This window comes from Gossypium arboreum, chromosome 10, assembly GCF_025698485.1.
Source record: "Gossypium arboreum isolate Shixiya-1 chromosome 10, ASM2569848v2, whole genome shotgun sequence".
Classification (NCBI taxonomy): domain Eukaryota; kingdom Viridiplantae; phylum Streptophyta; class Magnoliopsida; order Malvales; family Malvaceae; genus Gossypium; species Gossypium arboreum.
In genome coordinates, this window is record NC_069079.1 from 72,336,319 (window position 1) to 72,356,525 (window position 20,207).

Sequence of the window (20,207 nt, forward strand, 5' to 3'; positions counted from 1 at the left end):
AAAATCATTTTGTTCAAAATAAGAAAAATCATTTACATATGATTCACGAACAATCCTTCGTGAAGATCTCTCCGTGGCTATTTTCTTTGGAGCTCTTGAAGAGGTGTATCTTTCATCTCGCACGTCTTCTCGGAAGGATTCAAAATCAAAATCGGCTTCTCTTCGTCTTGAATTCCTTGATGAAAAAGAATCTCGATCGTAATCTCTTCTTGAGTAGTCGTTGGATGTGTATCTCCATGATGCTCTCGAATCCACTTTTTGACTTGATGACATTCGTGCCAGTTGGTCTCTTTTCTCCACACGATCTAATCTCTCGTGCAATTTGTCAGACTTAGTTGTCACCATTCTTCGCATTTCTTACACCAAATATTGATATTCTGATTCGGCAAATTCTTCGCGAGACATGATGTTATCGCTGAAAGGAAAATTGTTAAGTAAAATAGACACAAAGTCCTCACTACAACATCCTCACGAGTTCACTCGGAAAGAAAGAATGATGGCACTTACACTCGTGTTTTCGCTCGTTTTTGGCTTTTCAACTCTCGAGTGTTCTCACACACTCTAGCCTTTGCCCACTCAAGCTTACTCTCGTAACCTCATATTTTGTTTCTTTCAACTTGTCTTGGTGCCTTGGGGTCGGTTTCAAGATGGTTACAAAGGTTAGAATGTCACGGTGTACGGGTAGGCTAAAAGAAAAATAGTCTTTGGTGTAGTGTGGCGTTTTGGGGGGGGTAAAAGTTGCTGGAAAGAAAGATTGAAGGTCGGAACAAAAATGTAAACAAAAGAATAGATCTTGATCACACACTTTTTTTTTTATAATTTCGTTTTTTTTGTCTTTTTTTAATACTTCAATATATCACTATTACAAGAGAGAGAACGAAAATTACAACTTGAATTTTTTTTTAATTCAAAATTTTTTTAACTACGAACCTATTTCGATCTTGTTACTAACGTCGGCGCCTCTCAATTTACAAGCTCTGATACCAAATGATGTGATCCGGCCCGAGTAGATGATTCGAATTCACGTAGTTGCCCGATCGTAGTTCGAGAGAGTCGTTCGTGCCTCGGATTTTAGTAATAAAAGTAAAATAATGGATTAGAATAAGCGGAAGGTTTCAAGAAGGGTAAGTTTAGTAATAGGTTTGGTTATATGTAGCTAAGATGGGTGATGGATAAATGGGTCGGTTTGGTTACAAGAAGGAAAGTTGAAAGATGGGGGATGGAAAAACGAACTCAACGTCAGGAATGATTCAACACTAAAAAGTGTCACCCCGGTTCCTATATTGTTAAGGTAAAGTATGGATAGATGGATAGGTGAACGCCACACCAAGATTGGTGATAAGTTCAAACAAGACAATTGACGCCACTAGCACAAGCCAGATAAGTCTTTCGAAACTTGTACGAGATATGAGAGGAAGCAACCTCACAAGAACAAATGTTCATTAACAATTTTGGCAAAAGTCCCATTACAATGAAATGTGCAAACTATTTATAGGCTAATAAGTAGTAGCCGAATGGTCAAACTAATAACTTAAAGACTAATTAAATTCAGCTATGAATGAACCAGAATAATCTAGAACAAGTCTTTAATGTGCTAGGACTAAATTCAGCTGATGGGAACTCTATTGGACAGCTTCATGTGTAAGCAAAGCATCTTGGATGAATGTGTAGTCTTGGGAACTCAATAGCTTGTCTAGATTCGGCCATGGAAGGAATGAATCAATCAAAAAGTGTCTCTTGCCCCAATAGGTGCTTAGGGAAGTCATTTGGACAGCAAACAATTCATGTATTTGACCCACATACATTCGGCCATGCATGAACTAGAAGGGAGCTTGAATCTGGCCGTACATGAACATGCAATAAATGCCTTCATTCATGCATGTGTACCGTCCAAAGTGAATGTATCTTCTTAATCCACATGCATGTAATTAACCTCCCATGTACATGAACTTAATTCCCTCCAAGCATTGAACCAGGCCGTGCATGAATCTTCTCATTCGTTGAACTTTCCCGTTCATGCATCTCTTCATGAATGTACCTTCCACATTCGACTAACCTACATGACTTAACACACAATTAATTAAAATATAACTATTCATAAAAATCATAATAATTAATAATTAAACAATTTAATGAAATTAACTAAATTCAAACATAATAATTATAAGTCAACTTATGAAGTAAATTCGGCTAGCTCAAAAATAGTCAAAACACTTAATGAGCTGAAATTGAGCTAGGGGTTTCGGCATAAGCTGTAGCAAACTTAATTGTAAACTAAATTAAGACTTAGTTTATTGAAAGGAAGAAAGAAGGAGCTGAAAGTAAGCTCGGTTGAGCTCAAACAAGCTAAAACGAGCTCAAATGAGCTGAGTTGAGCTGGATGGAGCTCGAGGAGCTGGAAATGAGCTAGGATCAGCTTGCCAACAATGCACGGGTCCTTTGGATAGTTGCTTCAAGCTGATTTTGTGAGCATTGGCCCTTGTTTCGAACCAAGGTTTTGCATTAGAAGCTAAAATAGCTTCTAGGAAATGTTTAGCATGAGCTTGAGTTATAGGTCCTTTAGGCAGCTCGTTTAGATCTTAGTTTGCACTCGAAGATGCCCCGGGCGTGCTCACATCACTTTAGCAAGAAACTTAATGGAGTCGCACTTAATTACCTTGTCAACGACAAAGAGATGTACGCACTAATCTGAGCCCTAGAGACGTGGTAACATTACTTATGGCCAAAGGAGTTCGTTATTCACTCCGATCACGAAGCATTGAAACACATAAAGGGCCAGCACATGTTAAATAAAAGTCATGCCAAGTGGGTTGAGTACCTCGAGTCATTTCCTTACGTAATAAAGTAAAAAAACGGTAAAGATAATATCATAGCCGATGCTCTTTTGAGACGGTACACTTTGCTATCATACATTGATTCAAAATTGCTTGGTTTTTCTTTATTGAAAGATGCATATGTTAACGATGCTGATTTTGGTGATATCTTTACTACTTCTGAGAATGGTGATTTTGAGAATTTTTCAAGGAAGTAAAGCTATGCATTCCTTAAGGTTCTATTCGGGACTTACTCGTGCACGAGGTACACAACGGAGGCCTCATGGGACATTTTGGAGTAAGCAAGACTTTGGCAATACTCCAAGAACACTTTTATTGGCCCACAATGAGGAAATATGTTGAGTGAATTTGTGAGCAGTACATAATGTGTAAAAAGGCTAAGTCCAAGGTTCAACCTCATGGACTATACACCCCTTTGCCCATTCTCGAAGCGCCCTAGATGGACATCTCCATGGACTTTGTCCTTGGATTGCCGCGAACGAAAATGGGGAAGGATTCTATATTTATCGTTGTTGATCGATTTCTGAAAATGTCTCATTTTATTGCATGTACAAAAACTGACGACATTGTCATGTTGCTAACCTTTTCTTTAGGGATATTGTTCGGTTGCACGGCATCCCGCGAACCATCGTGTCTGATCGAGATGCGAAGTTCTTAAGTCATTTTTGGAGATCATTGTGGGGGAAATTAGGAACTAAGTTGCTGTTTTCAAGCATCTGCCACCCCCAAATAAATGGCTAAATATAAGTGGTCAACCACGTACTATCTACACTACTTCGAGCCATCATCTAGATACGACCACACCTCCCGAGTTTCCAGTTGCCAAAGTAGATCCTTTCAAGTTGCCCGTAGGACCGATCACCTGAGCCCCAGCCAAGAGGTTCAAAGACGCAATTTCAACTTTAGTTGATCGAGCTTAGGCCGAGTCTATCACTAGTTTACTCGAGAGTTTGTGGAATAACTCAATGAGTCATCCTTGTATTTTCTTCCTAGCTCGTCTAGCTCATAATTAGCTCAGCAAGCTCGGTTCCAGCTCAACATGTTCACATCCAGCTCAACTTGAGCTCATGAGCTTGTTCTCAGCTCAACTTCAGCTCTCGAGCTTGGACTCAGCTCACTTCCAGCTCACGAGCTCAAACTTAGCTCGATTAGCTCTCACGAACTTAATCACTGCTCATGAAGTTATTTATAACTTATTATAATAGTGTTGACTTTTACTTGAATAAGTTCATTAATTAGCTATCTTTAATTAACTATGTTTTAATTAAGTTCACATTAGTAATTAATTATGTTTTATGTTTATTAATATTACATGTTTTTAATATGTAATAATCGAATTAATGTTTGGGATATTTGTTCACATTTGTGCCAAAATTAAAGTATTCATATGGGATTTAATGAATTGATTTTTTTCATGTAGGTGCATTACTTGGGACGCATGGTGCATGAAAGAAGTAATTTTGGTGTGCTGCCCCTTTGAGTTCCTTATGTGACTATTCGATCATGCCTCTCCAAATAACCAAGGTGGTCATTAAGTGCTCCTTAAAGCTTTCACACTTGGCCGAACTTGTGTTCACATTCCATGGACCATTCAGCTAGCTTGGTTCACGTTTGATGGCTTTTCAATGGTTGGTGTCCACACCTAAAAAGGGCTAATGAGCTCTCCACATTAACTCCAACACTTTTGGCCAAGCATCACCAATTTATAGCTCACTAATTAGCCTTGGCCGAATCTACCCTTAGCTCCAAGAGTCTTGTTCACACCTTGTTCATTCATCTTCCATTCTTTAGCCATATGAAGGTGACTTTTTGGAAGAAGGTGCAGTTCAAGAATATTCAAGGCTTATCTTATTTAATTCATAAGTTTATGAATGTGCCTATTCGGCTGGACTTGTAAGGCCTATAATTTAGCCATTTGCATTGTGTAAAGGACTTTTTGCCAAAAAAGATAGTCGAACCTTTGTTCTTGTGAGAATTTTCTTCTCTAAATCTCGTTTAAGATTTCATTGGCTTATCTACCTAGTAGTGGCATCATCCGACTTCTTTTATGAAACCGAACTTATCACTAATTCTAGTATGGCATTAAAAAAAACTCAATACCGAGGTCTTATCTGCCTAGATAGTGGGTCGAGGTCCAACTTAAGAACCAATAAGTCTCGGGTCGATATTTGCTAATATCGGTTCAACTTGTTCTTAAGGCAACCATTTACCATATTTCTTCCCATTACCAAAATATTTCAACCAACCATATTTTGTTTACTTGTCGAACCAAAACAAAACTACTATCTTTATTAAACCTACTCATACACTAGAATGAACCACATTGAACCAAATATCCTAACTCTTCTCCTTCTTGAACCTAAACTTCTTAACCAAATTTTGAACCCAAACTTAGACAACCAAATCTTCCTAAACCGAAATTGCTTTCTTCCTTCAACTTCCAACAACACTTCTTCATAGACGATCGGGCATCTTACATACGACTCACATCAAACCGAAGTGAGCATGTATCATTTGGTATCAGAGCTACCCAAAATAAGAAGTTCAAACATTCAGAGCAACCCCGGAGTACGTTCGTAAAAAAAGAGTAGAAAAAAGTTATTTCGTGAAATTCAAGTATTACATTGAAATTATTTTTCTATAGTTAAAAAAATTTGAAATTGAAAAAAAAGGGTATAGTTCCCGATCAACCTTTCTGTTCTAATATTCCTATCCATATAAATGCCACACTTTCTGCCCAGTCCCAGTTCTTTCAGCCAACCCTAAACCTATACGTATATCCATTGTTTACCCTTTTTGAAACTAACTCCCAAACTAGAGATCAAGCTTTAGTAAATCCTTTACGAGCTTATAAGAGAAGAGAGTGGAAAAAGGCACGAGTGAGTAAGCACAATTGAGTGGAGGTAAAAGCCAAACGAGCGTAAACACGAGTGTGAGTGCCATCATTCTTTCTTTCTGACAGATATTGTGAGGATTGTGGTGAGGTTACAACATGTCGCGAAGTCCGGAACTAACATAAACAAGGGTTTACCAAGCCAACCTGTAAGGAACGTAGCTCTCATAGTCCGAAACATAACATAAACGAGGGATTACCAAGACAACTTATAAGGAACGTAGCTCTCATAGGCAAAGTCCTTAATTTAGGCCAACAAGCCTCCTAAGGGAAATCCAATGGATGTTCTGCAATGAACTCGAGTCCATAAACGAAAGACTAGATCGAGTCAAAGAGAGAGGGCAATGAGAAAGGACACCTCAAGGCCCTAGACATGAAAGAGGTCAAGCAAGGTAGCCCGAAGACGACTTGTATGACCCAAGTGACTTAGAAAGTGACCAAGGATTAAATCAAAGTGAGCATTGCCGAGGCCAACAAAATCAGGGTCAAAGGGATCGAGGCCGAGTCGATGACGATTTGAAGAATATTAAGCTCTCCATACCACCCTTCCAAGGCATTTCTAATCTAGAGGCATATTTCGAGTGGGAAAAAAAATTGAGTCGGTGTTCGACTGCCACAACTACTCGGAAGCCAAGAAAGTCAAGTTGGCAGCGATCGAAATCTCTGACTACGCCATGGTGTGGTGGGACCAAATAACAACAAATTGAAGATGTAATGGAGAGAGGCCGATTTCTACATGGCCAGATGATACGATCCGCCTTAGGGTGAGTCGAGTCGTATGTGAGTTTGCCTGATCGTCTACGAAGAAGTAGCGTTAGATTTGTTCAAAAGGATGTTTTAACAAAGTTTTTGTAGGTTTGGTTATAATGAAACGAAAAGATGGATTGGAATGGAAATGAAAATGATCTCAAAAACAGAGACGAACCAATATTAGAAAATATTGACCCAAATGTTTATAAGTTTTCAAGGTGGTCGAATGGAGAATATGAGAACCTCGACCCGCTACTTAGCAAAGTAGTAACCTTGGTATGTTTGAACACCACACTACGAGTAGTGATAAGTTCAGTTTTCAACAAAGAAAATGGATGACACAACTAGAACACTAGGTAGCCAACAAATCTTTGAACGAAAACAGAGAAAAGTTTGCCTCACAAATTTGGCAGAATATCATTCAAAAATGTCCAAAAAGTAGTGTCTCCAAAAGGCTTGGTTACAGGAATTTATAAGGCTAAAATGAGCTAGCCGAATGGTCACATAGTAAAGTGTTATTAAAGGGCTAATTATAAATCAAAGACTTTTGAAATTCTAGAGTCAATAACTCCTCTCTTTAACTAGCTGAATTAATGTCCTTAAAGGCTTGAAAAATGACTCTTGATTTTCCCTTTGGCTAGTTGAATAGACTCCAGCCACTTTAATGAAATTTGCAATGCATAAATTGTCCATTAAGTAGCAAAAAAAAAAACGTTGGGGTATTTGAACAAGCTGCTACCAGATTTTAAAGGACATGAAATGCTCCTTTAAACTCTCTTTTAATGATGTTAATGCTTCCTTTATAACAGCCCCCTCTTTTGTAACCAAAATAACTTGAAAAGTCTCCTTTATTGAACCGTAACAGCCTTTGTGAATTGAAAAGTCACCTGCAATTAAAACATATGTAACCGTCACATTTATTCAATTATTAAACTTTAAACAAATTAACAACTACGTAAATAAATGAACACACACTTATGCATCATTTATTCCAACAACTAGTTAATTAAAAGAAGTATTTAATGAACTTTAACTCATGCACCAATAAATTAACCTAGTAACTAGATTAATTAAAGAAGCAACTCATTAAATTAAATTCATTAAATAAACTCATTTAATTAAACTAAGATGAGTTGTATTAATGACCAGCAACTCATTTATTAAACTAAGATGAGTTGTATTAATGACCAGCAACTCATTTATTAAATTAAGAGGCTTAAATGCAAGTATTAAAATGCAAACTAAATGCAAAGCTAAAAGAAATAAATAAAAGTTCAATTTAGTTGGAACGGGTTCAAGGAGCAGAAATTGAGCTGAAATTAGTTTGCAAAATGTTGCAAGGACACTTTATTAAGCTGGTCCCAACTCGATCTATTTCTCCAACCAAAGCCTCGCCCCACACTTGATTAACTAAGGCCGAAACGGCCTCCTTGAATTGCTTAGCTCGAGCTCGTGTAATTGGTCCTTGAGGCAGCACCATTGAGTCCTTGCTCGAACTTGATGCACTCCAGGTCGCGATCGTATCATTCCCCCCCTCTTTGAAATGACTTGTCCTCAAGTCAAAATCTGTATCAAAAGGGGTTAAATCTGACACATTAAAAGTTGCACTAACGTTAAATTCACCAGGCAAATCGAGTTTGTAAGAGTTTTCATTTATGCGCTCAAGAATTTGGAAAGGACCGTCTCCTCTAGGTAATAATTTTGATTTTCGTTGAGCTGAAAACGCTCCTTGCATGTGAACCCAAACCCACTCTCGGGTTCAAGACCACTCGCTTTCGTCCCTTGTTAGCATTACGCACGTAAGACTCGGTTCTTGCCTCAATATTAGCTTGTACCTTTTGATGTAATTCCTTGACAAAATCAACCTTTTTCTTTGCATCTGCATGAACCAGTCGATCAGTAGGCAAAGGTAATAAATCTAAAGGTGTCAATGGATTGACACCATATACAATTTCAAAAGGCGAATATTTCGTAGCAGAATGGACGGAGCGGTTGTAAGCAAACTCGATATGTGGTAAGCAATCTTCCCAAGACTTCAAATTTTTACGGATGATGGCCCGTAGTAATGTAGACAATACTCTATTGATGACTTCCGTTTGACCATCGGTCTGGGGGTGGCTGGTGGTAGAGAATAATAATTTGGTTCCTAATTTTCCCCACAAAGACCTCCAAAAGTGGCTCAAAAATTTTGCATCACGATCCGACACAATAGTACGAGGAATACCATGAAGTCATACAATGTCTCTGAAAAACAAATTTGCAACATGAACAGCGTCATCAGTTTTAGTGCAAGCAATAAAATGAGACATTTTTGAAAAATGATCAACAACCACAAAGATAGAATCCTTCCCCGTTTTTGTGCGCGGTAGTCCAAGAACAAAGTCCATGGAGATATCAACCCACGGGGCTTCAGGAATAGGTAATGGCGTATATAAACCATGGGGTTGAACCTTTGATTTAGCCTTTTTACAAGCTATACACCTCTTGCAAACTTGTTCCACATATTTGCGCATTCATGCTAATAGAAATGTTCTTGAAGTGTTGCAAGCGTCTTGTTGACTCCAAAGTGTCCCATAAGTCCGCCACTATGGGCTTTGTGCACTAATAAATCTCGAACAGAGTCAAGAAGAACACGAGTTTACTTTCTTTGAAAAGAAAGCCTTCATACCTATAAAAGTTTTCAAACACACCATTCTCAGACGCTACAAAGATCTCACCAAAATCAGAATCGTTAGCATAAGAGTCTTTTATCAAAGCAAAACCAAGAATTTTGGAGTCCAAATATGTCAAAAGAGTATACTTTCTCGAAAGTGTATCAGCCACTATGTTATCTTTACCTTTTTTGTATTTTATAACATAAGAAAATGATTCAAGAAACTCCACCCATTTTGCATGACGTCGGTTTAATTTGTGCTGGCCTTTGATGTGCTTTAAAGCTTCATGATCGGAGTGTATAACAAACTCCTTTGGCCATAAATAATGTTGCCATGTCTCAAAAGCTCGTATGAGCGCGTACATCTCTTTATCATATACAGGATAGTTGAGTACAACTCCACTAATCTTTTCGCTAAAATAAGCCACAAGTCGTCCTTCTTGTGTTAAAACAGCACCTATTCCAACACCTGAGGCATCACACTCAATCTCGAAAATCTTCGAAAAATCTGGAAGAGCAAGTAAAGGAGCGTTAGTAAGAAAATTCTTAATTTTGACAAACGACTTTTCTTGCTCATCATTCCAAAAGAAAGTAGAGTTCTTCTTAATGATGTTCGTAAGAGGAGCAGCAATGGTGCTGAAATTAGGAACAAATCGTCGGTAGAAACTTGCTAGGCCATGAAAACTCCGGACTTGCGTAATACTTGTTGGCCTTGTTCAATCTTGAATGGCCTTGATCTTTTCTTGGTCTACTTCGAGACCTTCTGCGCTAACCACAAAGCCTAAAAAGACAACTTTATCAGAACAGAAAGAACACTTTTTAAGGTTAGCATATAATGTTTCTTTACGTAAAACTTCTAAAATAGATTTAAGATGCCTTACATGATCTTCGATGGATTTGCTATATATCAAATGTCGTCAAAATACACAACACAAAACTTACCGATAAAAGACCTTAACACGTAATTCATTAGCCTCATAAATGTGCTAGGGGCATTGCTTAGTCCAAAAGGCATGACCAACCATTCGTACAGCCCATGCTTGGTCTTAAATGCCGTTTTCCACTCATCACCTTCTCGCATCCGAAGCTCGTGGTAGCCACTTTTTAGGTCAATTTTCGAAAATACCTTAGCTCCACTGAGTTCATCAAGCATATTATCAAGGCAAGGAATTGGATGACAGTATTTGATGGTGATCTTATTTACGACTCGACAATCTACGCACATTCGCCATGTTCCATCTTTTTTCGGTACTAGTAAAACAGGTATAGCACAAGGACTAAGACTCTCTCTAATGTAACCTTTTTGCAACAGATCATTGACTTGCCGTTGCAATTCTTTAGTCTCTTCTGGATTGGCTCGATAAGCGGGACGGTTTGGGATAGTAGCTCCCGGTATAAAATCTATTTGATGTCCAATTCCACGAAGCGGTGGTAAACCATTTGGGACTTCCTCCGGGAAAACATCTTTAAAATCCTGCAACAAAGACAAAACAGAAGAAGGTAGAGTGTCGGGTAATTCGTTAGTAGAAAACAAGGTTTCTTTGTACATGAGTACAAGAACGGGATGATTCATTACTAACGCTTTTCGAATATCACTAACTTTTGCAAAGACACTCATTTTTTCAATTTCCTTCTCTTTTTTTTCTTTTTCTTTACTGATTTTCTTTTCACTCTCTTTTGTTTTCTTTTCTGATTTTTTCCTCTTTTATTTTTTACAATCTTCTTTTCTTTCTCTCTCATTTGTTCGATGGATGCTTTCAACTTCAATTGATCATCGTAAACTTGTTTGGGAGTTAACGGTGCCAATGTAACATTCTTTCCCATAAACTTGAAAATATACCGATTGGTATACCCGTCATGATACAACCACACCTCCCGAGTTGTCGGCTGCCAATGAAGATCCTCTCGAATTGCCCGTAGGACCGATCACCCGAGCTCGAGCAAAGAGATTCAAAGATGCAACAACAACCTTAGTTGATAGAGTTTGGGGTGAAACCGTTGCTGGACTTCTTGAAAGCTCTTGGACCAGCAAGCCAAGCAAACCATGCATACTCCTTCAAGCTCAAATCAGCTCAATTTCAACTTAACTTAGCTCAACGAGCTCGTTTCAGCTATTATTGCGTTTATTATGCTGGAATAAATCATTTAAGTTGCTATTAGTTTTATTAGTTATTTGTTTTAATAATTAATTTGTCATAATCTGGATATGTTTTAATTATGTTCTAAATTAAGTACTTAATTAATTAGGACCAATTAAATATGTCTTAACTATTACAAAGATTAATTATGTCTAGCCTAATTTATGGTGCAAGATTTATTTATGTTGCCGAATTTAATGTGTCTAAAAGGGATTTAATTTGCTGAATTAAATGTTGTAGGTACATTACCCCTTGGACGGCATAGGTGCATGGATGATTTAAAATTGGTGTGCTGATCTTTGGTGTTCCCTAAGTGACCATTCAGCCAAACCTTACCACTCTTCAAGAAGACCGATTGGCTGCTCAAGACAAATTAAGGCTGTTCACACCCACCCGATTATTCCTTTCACACCAAGGGCTGTTCGATTTTGTTTGTTCACACATGTGTGGCTGTTAAAATCGGTTTGTTCACATTCTAAGACTATTGAAGTGCTCTAGACAGCTCCTTAATCACATGAACATTCGGCTGAATCAAGCAGCAGATATTAATTCCAAATTCAAGCATTTGGTAGAACCTATTGATGGCATTTCAGCTCCCAAACAATTCATTCAATTTTTCTATTGAATCAAGGCATCTAGAAGCTGCCCTTACCGTTCTCCATGCACAAGAAACTTCAAGGAAGCTTCATCAAAATTCTGGAATTTTCGAAACCATTTAGCTACCTCAAGAGCCTATTCGGCTATCCCTTGCATTCACTATAAATTGTGGCTTGTGTTACTTTGTAAAGAACTTTTTGGACTTTTGTTAATGTTATGCTGCCAAATTTGTTAGGCAAAAACTTTTCTCAAATTTCGTTCAAAGATTCGATTGGCTTCCTAGCGTTCTAGTGTGTCAGCTGTTGCTCTTTGTCGAAACCGAACTTATCACTACTCGTAGTGTGGCGTTCAAACATACCGAGGTTCCTATCTTGTTAGATAGTGGGTCGAGGTTTTTCCTTTACCAATTCCAAACAGAACTAAAAGAGCTTATAAACAACGGGTCGATACCAAATCGGTATTGGTTCTTGTTTGCACTTTTTGTTCAACCCCATTTCTCCATTTACCTAATTGAACCAATTCCTTCATCCATACCTATTCGGACTCCAAACCCGAATTTTCAAACTCTTCTTACCTATTCTAATCCGAACCCAAAACCAATACCCTTCTTTCCTTCATCTGACCTTTTCAATTAAACCTAACGTAATTTCTTGTTGACGATCGGGCACACTAATACGACTCGACTCATCTGAGGTGGATCGTATCACGTCGTGTAGCACTCGCCGATCAAACTGCCACGGACCTCCAAGGAGTAGATGGCCCGCATGCATTGGAACAACGTCACATAACACTTCGTCCGAGTACTTTCCAATGGTGAAAGAAACTAGTACTTGCTTGGTCACTTTAAGTTCTCCACCGTCATTAAGCCATTGAAGTTTGTAGGGACTCGGATGCTTAGTAGTTGGCAAACTGAGGTTTTCAACCATCATCGTACTTGCTACGTTTGTACAACTACCACCGTCGATGATGACACAACAGACTTTTCCTCCAACCAAGCATCGGGTATGAAATATGTTCTCCCGTTGTAGCTCATTATCCATGCCTTGGAGACTAAGACTCCTTTTGACAATGAGTAGTTCACCTTCCACAGGTTGTTCTAAGTCCTCCTCAGTTTCAGAAACCGATTCAGACTCCTTTTCTTCTTCATCCTCCGTCTCAATTTCACCATCGGCACGAATCACCATAGTTCTTCAATTTGGGCACTGACTGGCTATGTGTCCCCCCTTCCTAGACATTTGAAACATTTAACGTCGCGATTACGATTGATAGAAACCTCGAGTGCCTTACCTTTGTTTGTTTCGATATTAGGCTTGTTTGGTTTCGAAAGTGCCATAGAATCCTTTCCTTGAGATGTTGAAAAACCTCTACTTGAACTTTGGCCCCACTTGGATGTGTTAGAAGTGGAAAAACCTCGATTTGAGCCTTTATGCTTAAGTTGCTTTTCTACCTTGATAGCCATATGAACCATGTCCACCACTTCAAGATAGTGTTGAAGCTCGACGACATTCGCAATGTCTCGGTTTAATCCAGCCAAAAATCGTGCCATCGTTGCTTCAGAATCCTCTTGAACATCTGCCTGAATCATTACAATTTCCATCTCCTTGTAGTAGTCTTCGACGCTTTTGGTCCCTTGTGTAAGATTTTGAAGTTTTTGGTGCAACTCCCGGTGGTAGTAAGAAGGGATAAAACGTCGCCTCAGGACTGCCTTCATCTCGGTCCATGTAGAGATCGGTTGTTCTCCATTACGTCTCCGGCTAGTAGTTAGTTGATCCCACCAAATCATGGCATAATTCGAAAATTCAATTGCTGCTAACTTCACCTTTTTGTTTTTAGAATAGTTATGACAATCAAACACCAACTCGATCTTCTTTTCCCACTCAAGATAGGCCTCCGGATCTGATCTACCTTGGAACGGTGGTATACAAAGTTTGATGTTCTTAAGATCATCATCTTCACGTCTCCGATCTTGGTGTCGTGGTTCCCTCCGGCGATTACTTGCATTCGAATCTTGACCACTTTCAAGATCACTATGATCATTTACAGCATCATCTTGATCTCTTCGTCTTTCCCGTTGTTGGTTTGGCCTCTCCCGTCTAGGTCGGACAACTTCAGGAGTTCTTTCGCGTTGCTCTCTTGCTTCGACTTGGAATAGACGATCTTCAAGGGGATTTAATCTTCTATCTAAAAGTCTTTCCATCTCTCGTAATAATGCTTGCATGTTCAAATCTAGGACATTGCGAATAGGTTGTCTGTACGGATGATCTTCCATGTTAGGATCAGATTCTTGTGACATTGAGTTTAGTAAAGAACCTCACAACAAAAACCTCACTAGTCACTCACAAGAAAATTTTATTGGAACTCACACTCGTGTTTTACGCTCGAGAATAAGCTTTTATCTCCACTCTATTGCGCTTACAACTCTCGTGCCTTTTATCTTTCTTTACCTTTCTCGTGATTTCGTAAGCAGATTCGCCAAGGCTTAACCTTAGTCTAGGTGGTCGGTTTCAAATGGGTAACAAAGGATGATGTGATTTAAAACTGGGTAGGCTTACAAGAAATAAATTAATTTGGGTATAGTGTGGCGAAAAGGTCAAGGATGGAAGTGGATGAGAGGGTAAAAGTTTCAGGATTAAAAAATGGAGAAGGAGTAAAACTATGTTCAAATTTTCAGATTTTGTTTTTTTTTTCAATTTTTTTTTAATTTGAATTTTTTTTTGATTTTTTTTTAAAACTTACTTGATGAGTCACAGACTATTCCTGGAGTAATTTTGAATGCTCGTACTCCTTGTTTTTGTAGCTCTGATACCAAATGATACGATCCGCCTCAGGGTGAGTCGAGTCGTATGTGAGTTTGCCCGATCGTCTACGAAGAAGTAGCGTTAGATTTGTTCAAAAGGATGTTTTAACAAAGTTTTTGTAGGTTTGGTTATAATGAAACGAAAAGATGGATTGGAATGAAAATGAAAATGATCTCGAAAACAGACACGAACTAATATTAGAAAATATTGACCCAAATGTTTATAAGTTTTCAAGGTGGTCGAATGGAGAATATGAGAACCTCGACCCGCTACTTAGCAAAGTAGGAACCTTGGTATGTTTGAACGCGACACTACGAGTAGTGATAAGTTCAGTTTTCAACAAAGAAAATGGATGACACAACTAGAACACTAGGTAGCCAACAAATCTTTGAACGAAAATAGAGAAAAGTTTGCCTCACAAATTTGGCAGAATATCATTCAAAAATGTTCAAAAAGTAGTGTCTCCAAAAGGCTTGGTTGCAAGAATTTATAAGGCTAAAATGAGCTAGCCGAATGGTCACATAGTAAAGTGCTATTAAAGGGCTAATTATAAATCAAAGACTTTTGAAATTCTAGAGTCAATAACTCCTCTCTTTAACTAGCTGAATTAATGTCCTTAAAGGGTTGAAAAATGACTCTTGATTTTCCCTTTGGCTAGTTGAATAGACTCCAGCCACTTTAATGAAATTTGCAATGCATAAATTGTCCATTAAGTAGCAAAAAAAAACGTTGGGGTATTTGAACAAGCTGCTACCAGATTTTAAAGGACATGAAATGCTCCTTTAAACTCTCTTTTAATGATGCTTAATGCTAACTTTATAACAGCCCCCTCTTTTGTAACCAAAATAACTTGAAAAATCTCCTTTATTGAATGCATAACAGCCTTTGTGAATTGAAAAGTCACCTGCAATTAAAACATACGTAACCGTCACATTTATTCAATTATTAAACTTTAAACAAATTAACAACTACGTAAATAAATGAACAGACACTTATGCATCATTTATTCCAACAACTAGTTAATTAAAAGAAGTATTTAATGAACTTTAACTCATGCACCAATAAATTAACCTAGTAACTAGATTAATTAAAGAAGTAACTCATTAAATTAAATTCATTAAATAAACTCATTTAATTAAACTAAGATGAGTTGTATTAATGACCAGCAACTCATTTATTAAACTAAGAGGCTTAAATGCAATTATTAAAATGCAAACTAAATGCAAAGCTAAAAGAAATAAATAAAAGTTCAATTTAGTTGGAACGGGTTCAAGGAGCGGAAATTGAGCTGAAATTAGTTTGCAAAATGTTGCAAGGACACTTTATTAAGCTGGTCCCAACTCGATCTATTTCTCCAACCAAAGCCTCGCCCACACTTGATTAACTAAGGCGAAATGGCCTCCTTGAATTGCTTAGCTTGAGCTCGCGTAATTGGTCCTTGAGGCAGCACCATTGAGTCCTTGCTCGAACTTGATGCACTCCAGGTCGCAATCGTATCATTCCCCCCCTCTTTTAGGCGACTTGTCCTCAAGTCGAGCCGTTTGTCCATGGGAGAACTTTGACTCATGCATGGTTTTCCTCGGTCAAATGGGATGGAAGATGTCACACAAACTGAAAAATTCTTACCTGACCAATAAAAAGAAACTCAAAGGAGTCAGATTCAAATGTGTTCGATAGTTCATAAAAAAGTCATTCAATTGAACATATGCCAAAAATCTCAATTGGTTAAAGCAAGCATACGTAAATTTATCAAAGAGTTTCGCTAGACCAACGTTGCAAACATGAAGACTAAGTTGGATCAAGGTATAATTGGTTGTGAACGATAGCATGCACTTAAACACATTATTCCTCATCCAAAACATTTCAATATGTTTATTCAAAAATAACAATTCATGGGAATGTACACGCAAAGTGTACCATGGCCAATTGGAAACTAAATCACTCTTTCGCTTATTAACAACATGATTTGTGTAATCACTTTCCAACACAAACGGATCACTACTAGGCCAAAGACAACAATCAATCACAACGAGGTACAAACAATTTCCAAACATCAAACCATCAAAAAGATTTTCAACAACATTCGAATAGAGTAAAGGTATTTGAAAATTTTCATAAACTTTACCTTGTCGATCTTGAAGAGAAGAAAATTTAGGATCGGTTTTACCTTTTTCAAACAAGATAAATCTTCTCTCTTCGGGCAGATAATGTAAAACAAAGCTTTTACCTCGATCAACTTGGGTTGGTGACGAAGCACCATGACAGCTTGTGCTTTTTAAAGGGTTACATTCACAAAAATGTAAAAGGTTAGTTTCAATAGGAGGTATGGACTGAAAAGAAAAAAATAAATCATCGTTGAAATTTGATTCAAGTCCCAAAGCATAAGTCGATCTTACCTTCTCAGAATGGAACGAAAATTTTAGATGTGGCCAAACAAGGTGATTAGTAAATGAATCAAAATTGAAACCCAAATCATTGAATTTCACCTTTGATATGATCCGCCTCAGGGTGAGTCGAGTCGTATGTGAGTTTGCCCGATCGTCTACGAAGAAGTAGCGTTCGATTTGTTCAAAAGGATGTTTTAACGTAAATAATGGCGGAAGCTATGTAAAAGGATTCAAAGATGGGTTTATGGATATGAAGTTTATGTAGATGGGTTTATGGGTATAAAGTTTTTGTAGGTTTGGTTATAATGAAACGAAAAGATTGAATGGAATGGAAATGAAAATGATCTCAAAAACAAACACGAACCAATATTAGAAAATATTGACCCAAATGTTTATAAGTTTTCAAGGTGGTCGGATGGAGAATATGAGAACCTCGACCCGCTACTTAGCAAAGTAGGAACCTTGGTATGTTTGAACGCCACACTACGAGAAGTGATAAGTTCGGTTTTCAACAAAGAAAATGGATGACACAACTAGAACACTAGGTAGCCAACAAATCTTTGAACGAAAACAGAGAAAAGTTTGCCTTACAAATTTGGCAGAATATCATTAACAAAAATATTCCAAAAACTATTCTTCCAAAAGGCTTGGTTACAAGAATTTATAAGGCTAAAATGAGCTAGCCGAATGGTCACATAGTAAAGTGCTATTAAAGGGCTAATTATAAATTAAAGACTTTTGAAATTCTAGAGTCAATAACTCCTCTCTTCAACTAGCTGAATTAATGTCCTTAAAGGCTTGAAAAATGACTCTTGATTTTCCCTTTGGCTAGTTGAATAGACTCCAGCCACTTTAATGAAATTTGCAATGCATAAATTGTCCATTAAGTAGCAAAAAAAACGTTGGGGTATTTGAACAAGCTGCTACCAGATTTTAAAGGACATGAAATGCTCCTTTAAACTCTCTTTTAATGATGCTTAATGCTTCCTTTATAACAGCCCCCTCTTTTGTAACCAAAATAACTTGAAAAGTCTCCTTTATTGAATGCGTAACAGCCTTTGTGAATTGAAAAGTCACCTGCAATTAAAACATATGTAACCGTCACATTTATTCAATTATTAAGCTTTAAACAAATTAACAACTACGTAAATAAATGAACACACCCTTATGCATCATTTATTCCAACAACTAGTAATTAAAAGAAGTATTTAATGAACTTTAACTCATGCACCAATAAATTAACCTAGTAACTAGATTAATTAAAGAAGCAACTCATTAAATTAAATTCATCAAATAAACTCATTTAATTAAACTAAGATGAGTTGTATTAATGACCAGCAACTCATTTATTAAACTAAGAGGCTTAAATGCAAGTATTAAAATGCAAACTAAATTCAAAACTAAAAGAAATAAATAAAAGTTCAATTTAGTTGGAACGGGTTCAAGGAGCGGAAATTGAGCTGAAATTAGTTTGCAAAATGTTGCAAGGACACTTTATTAAGCTGGTCCCAACTCGATCTATTTCTCCAACCAAAGCCTCGCCCCACACTTGATTAACTAAGGCCGAAATGGCCTCCTTGAATTGCTTAGCTCGAGCTCGCGTAATTGGTCCTTGAGGCAGCACCATTGAGTCCTTGCTCGAACTTGATGCACTCTAGGTCGCGATCGTATCATTCCCCCCCTCTTTTAGGCGGCTTGTCCTCAAGTCGTGCCGTTTGTCCATGGGAGAACTTTGACTCATGCATGGTTTTCCTCGGTCAAATGGGATGGAAGATGTCACACAAACCTGAAAAATTCTTACCACAACCAATAAAAAGAAACTCAAAGGAGTCAGATTCAAATGTGTTCGATAGTTCATAAAAAATTCATTCAATCGAACATATGCCAAAAATCTCAATTGGTCAAAGCAAGCATACGTAAATTTATCAAAGAGTTTCGCTAGACCAACGTTGCAAACATGAAGACTAAGTTGGATCAAGGTATAATTGGTTGTAAACGATGGCAGGCAATTAAACACATTATTCCTCATCCAAAACATTTCAATATGTTTATTCAAAAATAACAATTCATGGGAATGTACACGCAAAGTGTACCATGGCCAATTGGAAACTAAATCACTCTTTCGCTTATTAACAACATGATTTGTGTAATCACTTTCCAACACAAACGGATCACTACTAGGCCAAAGACAACAATCAATCACAACGAGGTACAAACAATTTCCAAACATCAAACCATCAAAAAGATTTTCAACAACATTCGAATAGAGTAAAGGTATTTGAAAATTTTCATAAACTTTACCTTGTCGATCTTGAAGAGAAGAAAATTTATGTTCGGTTTTACCTTTTTCAAACAAGATGAATCTTCTCTCTTCAGACAGATGATGGCAAAAGCTATGTAAAAGGATTCAAAGATAGGTTTATGGATATGAAGTTTATGTAGATGGGTTTATGAATATAAAGTTTTTGTAGGTTTGGTTATAATGAAACGAAAAGATGGAATGGAATGGAAATGAAAATGATCTCAAAAACAAACACGAACCAATATTAGATAATATTGACCCAAATGTTTATAAGTTTTCAAGGTAGTCAGATGGAGAATATGAGAACCTCGACCTGCTACTTAGCAAAGTAGGAACCTTAGTATGTTTGAACGCCACACTACGAGTAGTGATAAGTTCAGTTTTCAACAAAGAAAATGGATGACACAACTAGAACACTAGGTAGCCAACAAATCTTTGAACGAAAATTTTAGATGTGGCCAAACAAGGTAATTAGTAAACGAATCAAAATTGAAACCCAAATCATTGAATTTCACCTTCTTATCAAAAGTTTGAATATCAAGCAAACATAATTTGAATGCAAATGATGCAAAGTGCTTAATGTTTCCATAAAATGAATTCATGTAGCAAATACCAGGCTTGAACACACGAACTTGGTCATTTGATTTAGCAGGCAACATGTTAAATAAGGAAAATATAATCAACTCATCGCATGACTCAAATTTCACTCGTTCAATTAGACTTGAAAAATTGGCACAACCAAGCATATTCATTTTATCATCAAAGAAACGATGCAACATGTTATCATGGAAGTAAATCAAAGGAAACTTAAACATGCAAATACTCGAACAATCTTGCATCGTAATTTCTACTCGA

General features: G+C 37.4%; 1 pseudogene; it reads right to left on the minus strand.

The window, feature by feature from the left end:
• Positions 1-3,618: 3,618 nt before the first annotated feature.
• On the minus strand, positions 3,619-14,158 carry LOC128282077 (uncharacterized; annotated as a pseudogene).
• Positions 14,159-20,207: the final 6,049 nt, after the last annotated feature.